General features: G+C 36.5%; 1 long non-coding RNA gene across 5 annotated transcripts; it reads left to right on the top strand.

Moving 5' to 3' along the window:
- The first annotated feature begins 736 nt into the window (after positions 1-736).
- Positions 737-4284, top strand: LOC110884840. 5 transcript variants are annotated; one of them, XR_002561608.2, is made up of 8 exons: positions 737-1933; positions 2007-2082; positions 2346-2386; positions 2538-2683; positions 2840-3168; positions 3429-3607; positions 3696-3860; positions 3966-4284. It is a non-coding gene; the product is annotated as an uncharacterized LOC110884840 (long non-coding RNA). The 5 variants fall into 5 exon arrangements; XR_002561606.2 differs by having other exon boundaries at positions 2538-2708; XR_004870214.1 differs by having other exon boundaries at positions 2007-2257; positions 2538-2708.
- The last annotated feature ends 4021 nt before the right edge of the window (positions 4285-8305 follow it).

Here is an 8305-nt window from a genome sequence, read left to right as displayed (position 1 = left end):
CATCTTGATCTAGAGACTCACTACCATGAAAATCCTTAGAAACATCAGTTCCTAAAAACTCATTATCACCGAATTCTTGAACAAAAATAATAGACTCATCAATTACTTCATCGCCAATCGTTTCTTGAACAATATCAACTTCTTGAATTTTTCCATTCTCAAAACATTCATTACCTTCCATTAATTCCCAAAGACTTTTCTTAAAATCGAACTCTAATCCTTCCATGTAAAAAGAAGATTCGGGGTCGAATGGAGAGAAAGAATCATTCAGATTATTGATATCTATTTTCAAAGCCAAAGATATGACATCTTCCACTTTAAAACAACTATATTGATGCCATTTGACAAAGATGCTCCTAATTCTTGGTTTTAAACCACATATAAACAGGTAGATAGCATAGAAATCGGTCAATTCTTCACAATTTCTAACCTGATTGAACAAGAACAGGAATGAATCACAATAATCTTGGACAGTACCTTCTTGTGTACAAGCCATAATCTGCTCCTTTGCGAATTCCATGTTGATTTGCTGCTGACTTTGAAACCCCCAACTGATTTATACTCCAATAGTAGTTTCTGCTGTTATGAACGTGACTCTAAAATCAAACTCAAATGCGAACTCCGAAGCCGATTGTCTGGTTAACCGATTGTTGTTGTTGGTTGTTGCTTGCAAAAATTCTTCAAAACCCCGAATCTTCTTTTTACATGGAAGGATTAGAGTTCGATTTTAAGAAAACATAGGACTGAAGGCTAATTCCATTAAGGACAGAGTAAAAATGCTTCCTGGTTTAGACACATTTGAATGGAAACCAGGTATAAACCACTTCATGATTGACGGTCGGGTTCAGGCTAATATTGAGTTGGATAATGTTAAAGATGATGTAAATTCTGGAACGGAACTCGATTCAAGAACATCTTTAGTTTGTTATATCCATGTACATAATGATAAGGAAAAGAAGGTAGAAGGTAGCGTAAAGTGGGGTATGGTTGCAGGAATTCATGGGGATCGCTTATCACTATTACAGTCCATGTTTGAAACTTCTTTAAACTCGGTAATGACACACTTAAATATTGGTGTCTACAACAAAGATGAAACGTTTACTTGGGAACCAAGGTGGCAATGGATTCAAAGGGTTGTGGATGTGGATTTAAAAGACTTGTATATGTATTCAAAGGGAGGTTTAGGAACAAATGTAGCATTCAACTTTCAAATAATCAACGGTGCTGCTCATGCTAATGTTGCTATTGGTAGGTGTTATTTTGAGGCCAAAGATGAGTGTTCATTTGGAGGAGTTTGTGAAAATATGAGAGAACTTGTTCACAAAAGATATAACAGGGCCAAGAAAATTGTATTAACATCAACAAGAGATACCAAAGAAAGTACAGTATTGCAACAAGGATTTAAAGTTTCTGTCGTTGATGGTGATAAAAATCAAGCATTCTTTTTTGTTTTTGACACTTTTGATTAATGGGTTGGGTTGTTATTTTGGACTTTTGAGGTCAAAAGTCTTATAGGAGGGAACTATTGTTACGTGTCAAAATAAGTTGAGGGGCCTCAATGTAATTGTTCTATAGTGTAGGGGGTTATTGATTCGTTAGTGACTATATAGTTGAGTGTGTTGTAACAGATGGGTATCGATGAATTGATAAGGGTTTTCCCTCTTCTTCTGTGTTTCTTCCTTTCTTTTATCGATCTATCCTGATTACCATTTCTGATCGTATCAAAGGGAAAGAGAGAGAGAGAGCGCGCACAGGAGGAAAGGCAGAGCCCGGTCAATCAACGGCGGTCTCCGACGCTGGTTTCTTGCTGGAAACAATTGTCGTCAATTTCACTTTTATCTCCGATATAACCTGGGGATAATCACAACATAAGAACTCCAGGAGTCACCGATTCACTTTTTGTACTTATCTCTTGATGGAGGATCACTCTAAGGTTGTAAGTTTTCTATCAATAGTATTCAATGTGATCATCAATTTCTACAACTGAGTCTTTTCTCCTTTAATAGCTCCAGCCATGTCTAGGGTTACATCTCGTGATTACAGCCGATGGGGATACAGATTTCGCCTCCCCATCCCTTCACAGTAATCGTTTCTCCTTTATCGCAATCCATCCCGTTCGTTATTTGATTTTGTTTGTTATTGTTGTGATTGCATTCATGCTGGGTAACCGATTTCAATTGATTATGTCTGTGGTGTGAGGGTGAAAGGAGAAGAGTCAGTTCTGACTGGACTTACTCTGGACCATTCGACCTCGCCCGTATATTACTTTCGTAATCATATCAAACCATTATGTTGTTATATGTTGATCTTTACTCAAACGGGGTTTGTTTTCTGCGATTTTTCAGACGAGTTAGAGGCATTGGTGGGACAACATGGGACGTACACGGTACATATTGACATGTTATGCGATTAGTTTATGTGTTTTATGTTTGATTAGCCGTGGTTTATGAGCTCCTAGTAGGCAAAACAGACAGTATTGGTGGGACGAGAGGTCGGATGTTACATGTTATGCGATTAATTTATGTGATTTATTGCAGGATGTTGATGTGGGAAGACGGGTTTTGTAGAGGACGAATGGCGGATTCTTTAGAAGAAATGGATGCAGCAGGGGAAGATCCTGTTAGAAAAGCCTTCAGCAAAATGTCAATTTAGTTGTATAATTATGGAGATGGGTGGGTAGTTGGTAGGTGTTTGTTATCAATTTTAAGGTTTGTAATCTATGAATGATCAAAAATAGTAGAATTTTCAAAACATAAAAATTAAAAAATATATATATTAAATTTATTGGTTTTCTTTTGTTATTTTTTTTTCTGATGATGGTTGGTTTTATTGAGTGCAGATTAATGGGAAAAATTGCTTCTGATAAGTGTCACAAATGGGTCTTCAAAGAACCTTCAGAATGTGATCAGAGCATATCTAACTATTGGCAAAGTTCTTTTGATGCTTCGCCGGTTGAAGTGAGGAGGATATTCACAATGGGGCTTCCGTCTCACCATGCTGGACAGATTCTTTTTGGACCGAACTATGTGTACTTGTATTTCATGATGGGGGATGGTGGTGGAGGTGATCTATACAATTTTGCACAGAACAAGTCTTTGCTTGCCAATTTTGCACAGAACAAGTCTTTGCTTGCCAAGATTATGAGATTTGACGTCAATGACATACCCAGTAAGTGATATCACAGGTTATGAACTCAAATTTGAGTCAAACAGACCAACATTTGACTTCAAATTGGTATCATAGAGTTTGAAAATTTTCAAAAGGAATAGAAAAAATATGTTAAAAATGAAGCAGAAACAAACAAAATGGTGTTGAATGTCATAAGAAATAAGCATCAACTAAGAAACAACAAAGTCAGTAGTTTGACTTCAAATCAAACTATACATTTTGCTTACTACAGATTGTCATAACTTAAACTTTAAATCCAGGTGAATCAGAAGTCACTCGTCTTCGACTATGGGGAAACTATTCTATCCCGAGTGACAATCCGTATATCGAAGATAAAGATTTAAAGCCAGAAATCTGGGCCTTAGGATTACAGAACCCATGGCGTTGCAGCTTTGACTCCGAAAGACCATCGTATTTCATGTGCGGAGATGTAGGCCAGGTATTAAAAGTTTAAAACCATTCTCCTTTAACCAATATAACTACATTTCTTAATAAACCGGCTAAAACTTTCTCACTTTTTCGTGAAGAATGACTATGAAGAAATGGATATAATCACAAAAAACGGGAACTACGGGTGGCGTATCATTCTTGTGATTTAAAGGCTTTCTTGGTTTGCCGCATTACAAGTTTATGTTGATGGCACCACAACGTTGTCAACACATGAAAAGAACCTAACATTAGAGAATTTTATGGTATGTCCCAACTGAAATTTAGTTATCATTTTTTTTGGTATAAAACTTGTTACCAAAAGGTGTTTGGATTTTTGGTCATTGTTAACTTGTGACATTATGTGTAAGGTGGCAAATGGGCTCACAGTTGAAGGAATATTGGAGAACTGGTTTGATAATTTACCAGTTGTGATGAAAGAATGGAGTGAAAACAAAAAGGAACTTATAGATCTATTTGATGTAGTTAGGGATGAATGGGTGGAAAATAATGTGGATGCATGGTTGGGAGCACACAGGTGATTTTAATTTTTGAATTTGTCAAAATGACGGGTCGGGTCAGGGTCAACCCAAACACTCTATGCAAAAAGTTATAATTGATAAGTGTGTTACACAGCGAGTACAAGAGTTGTACTATTTTAATGGTAATATAGATACCAAGGTTTGCTTTTTTCTGGTTTTGATCCATGTAAAACCAATGTTGATTGCTATATCGAATGCGAGTATATCGAAGCGATACCGGTCAAAAGCCCATCACGTTGCATGAGGATTATAATTGAATCTGGTGAGTCAGGACACCCGCTGCAACGCGCGGCCCTTCCCACTAGTTAATTAAAAAGTATAAACTACATGTTTTTTTTTTTTTTGTCTAATTGTAGTTTTAGTAGATGTTTCTATTTTAATTATAATTAAAAGAGTTATACCAATGGATTTTTTAAACATTTATTAATTTAGGCGTATTAAATAAGATAATATGAAACTGTTATCACCGATATCCATTTTTCCTAGAAAAATTACAATTATCAATATACATGTTGCATTTATTTATTTTGTTAAATAAAATTTTCTTTCCTTTACGTTTACATTTAGACGTTTTTATTTAACCTTACGGCTTGCTTACTTAACTTGAACTAAAAATGTTTCTTCTATCGTGGTTTTAATGTCAATTTTTTATATAGGTTTTGTTATCGTTTCGACTTAGTTATTGTTTTCTATGACAACGTTTTATGTTATGGCCTAAATTTGGCGAGTTATCATCCCGTACCGTGCGTGTGCGGCTCAACATCTTTACGTCTATTTTTTGTTTTGTCTGGTTTGACAGTACCATCGCAACGCACGAGTCCTAAAAACTCATGTACATAATTTAATACTTTCTTATCACTCACAAAATCACTATTCATTTTTTTACTTTTTAACCCTTTATCTGTATACTTGTATATACTAAAATATAACTTGTTTATTATAATTAACACTTTAATTATAAATAGTAAAACAAAAATCCAATATCGATTAAAACAGAAACACCAAAACACGAGATAGAAAGAATAAACTCGTTCGACTTTTTTTATTATAAAATAAAGCACACCATTACAATAAACCCTAAATCATTTATATACTGAACCAACATCTTATAAAACAAAAAATATAAACCATTTAAATAGGAAACTAAATAATGACTCTTGTATTATTATCCAAAATAATATGAACTAGCAATAAGACCCGCGCGCGTTGCGGTGCGATAAATGGTAAACATCGAATAGATTAGTCCAAACGTTATGTGATGTGTTAACCATATGAAAACACGTGTTTCAACGTATTTGATTGACCTCAACGTTACCTATATAAGCATTGCAATTGGATCAAACACAAAGTAAATCAAATTTATACCCAACAATCATAACGTATTATATGTGACCCGAGTCATACATAGAAAATGTAACGGGTATAATGGAAAAGCTGACACGTATAATCAAAAGAGATGAATTAGAGCTTCTGAAAAAATAGAAAAAAGCAAACCCTAATTTGATTCCACTCGATTTGAAACAAAATTTACAAAACATCACCTCACTCGTTTCCTAGAAAAGTCTACGTCGAAACATACACCAACTCAAATTTATACCGAAACGTACATAAAAATATGCACGTAAAAATGTTTTTTTAAACGAAAACATATTATATCTGACCTAACTCGTTTTCAGAAAAAGTTTACGTGAACACGTTGAGAAAATCGAATTTATATAGGCACATACATCAAACTATGCACGCGAAAAAAAAAAACAGTTTTTCTTAAGTAAAGAAGGTATAACGGTAAACTCGAAATAAATTATTAGTAAAAAAACTTAATAGGTTAAATACGTTAGTAAAATTGTGCCAAGTAGCACTAATGCCAAACCACTGCCAACGAACACCAACATCAGAAGAGCTCGTAAAAATAAAATAAATAAAAAAGTAAAAAATAACACCGAACAAAAAACATACGTAAAATCGTTGAACCACGCAACCCAGTCGCGGCGTGTTAATGCGAAGAAATTATATAGAAACGTAAAACGTAAAAAAAATAACTAAGTCGATCTAGGATTCGCGCGTTGCGATGAACTTTTCAAACATGGGAAAAATAGACGCGCTGCGACTGGACTGTCAAAGAGGGAAAACAGACAAAAAAACGTTGCACCCTACACGCACGTTGCTGCGTGTTGACTCGCAAAATTTAGAACGAAACGTAAAACGAAATACTTGCGAAAGATAAAAAGTATGAGGGACCAAAGTTGAAAATAAGAAAGTGTTGGGGTTAAATTGAAAAGTTTTAAAACTTTAGGTTAAAACTAAAAATGTCAAAGGGTTTAAAATGAGAAACATAAAAACCTTTGGGTTAAAAGGTAAAAATGCAATTTTTTTTGAAAAACACCCAATGCACATCTTAAAACTATCAAAGCTACAAAAATTTGCTGATTTATAGTTTGTAAATAAGACTTACTAGTTAACCCCTGTAATTATTAAATTATAACAAGAACATGCCAACATGGTTAATTCACGTGCGAAAAATGAATTTTTTAGTACATAACAATTTGGTTGAGGGTGTTATGTAAAAAACTTTCACTTACTTGATGATTGTATTGCATGTAAAAAGGGAAAGCAGACTCGGAAGTCACATCCACCGAAGATGCTCAACTCTATCAGGTTACCTCTTGAGAGATTGCACATGGATCTCTTCGGGCCTGTCAACGTCAAGAGCATTAGCGGGGATTTATATTGTTTGGTGGTGACAGACGACTTTATGAGGTTTTCGTGGGTTGTGTGCTTAGAACGAAAAGATCAAACATTCGAGTCATTGATGATGCCTTTTAAGAAGATGGAAACGGTGTACAAACTGCCAATCCGGAGGATTCGGAGCGACAACGGAACGGAATTCAAGAACAACAAAATGTACGAGTTCTGCAACGAGAAGGGAATTCTTCATGAATTCAGTGCGCTATACACACCACAGCAAGACGGCGTAGCTGAACGAAAGAATCGGACCCTGATCGAGACAGCACGTACGATGTTAGCCGATTCCAAGCTACCAATCTACTTCTGGAGTGAAGCAGTGTCAGCAGCCTGTTACACTTTGAATAGGGTTCTCACTGTCAAGAAATACAAGAAGACTTGCTTTGAGCTGCTGCACCGTTACAAGCCAAATCTTGAGTTTTTAGAATCTTTTGGTTCACCTTGCACGTTTATAGATGAAAATGGTAAATTTGGAGCAAAAGCTAATGAGGGTTTCTTTGTAGGTTACGCAAGCCCGCTGAAGAGGGTGTTCATACCACGTCTGGGGAAGGTGATTCAAGTCCAACACGTGGATTGTCAGAAGCACACTCCATCGCCACAACTTCCCGGACAAAGATACCTATTCGATTACGACAAACTCTGGGAGTCGTTTCAACTGCCTGTCGAGCCGAGTGATGAGGAACTAGCTTTTCTGTACCAGTATCAGCAATATACTTCACAAGAGCCTGTGTCTAGTCCGCTAGAAGTTTCTCAACCCACCGTGGGTACTCACGACAATGAAGCAGGACCAAGTGGAACTACTCTTGAACCACCAGAGGAACCAGCTCCATCATTTGACGTTTCTGACGACTCATAGGAGGAACCCGCTCCTACCTTTGACGAGGAGCCAAATGATATTTCAGAGGATGCTGTGGATCAAGCCGTTGATCTCGATATTTTGAATCTGGAATCGGAAGTAGTTGTTCCTGACACGGTTATGCCACGGACGTTGTCTTACCACCCTTCAGAACAGATCATTGGTGACCTACAAAGTGGTCTCAAGACCCGACATCAAATAGATCAAGCTTTTACTTGTTTTTACTCTTCTATTGCTGATATGCAGAAAGAAGTCTCACTTAAATGTTTTATTTCGCAGATAGAGCCCAGAACCTACAAAGAAGCATTGACCGAAGATAGCTGGGTGAATGCAATGCAGGAGGAGCTGCAACAGTTCGAAAAGTTGGGCGTCTGGAGACTTGTTGAACTGCCTAAGAATCAGAAGTTAATCAAGATGAAATGGGTTTTTAAGTGTAAGCGTGATGACAGAGGTGTCGTGGTGAGAAACAAGGCACGACTTGTGGTTCAAGGCTTCAGCCAACAGGAAGGAATAGATTACGATGAAGTTTACGCACCGGTTGCAAGGCTTGAAGCAATTCGTATTTTTTCTA

This window comes from Helianthus annuus, chromosome 10 (genome assembly GCF_002127325.2).
Source record: "Helianthus annuus cultivar XRQ/B chromosome 10, HanXRQr2.0-SUNRISE, whole genome shotgun sequence".
In the NCBI taxonomy this organism is placed as follows: Eukaryota; Viridiplantae; Streptophyta; class Magnoliopsida; order Asterales; family Asteraceae; genus Helianthus; species Helianthus annuus.
This window is presented reverse-complemented; position numbering and strand designations above follow the sequence as displayed.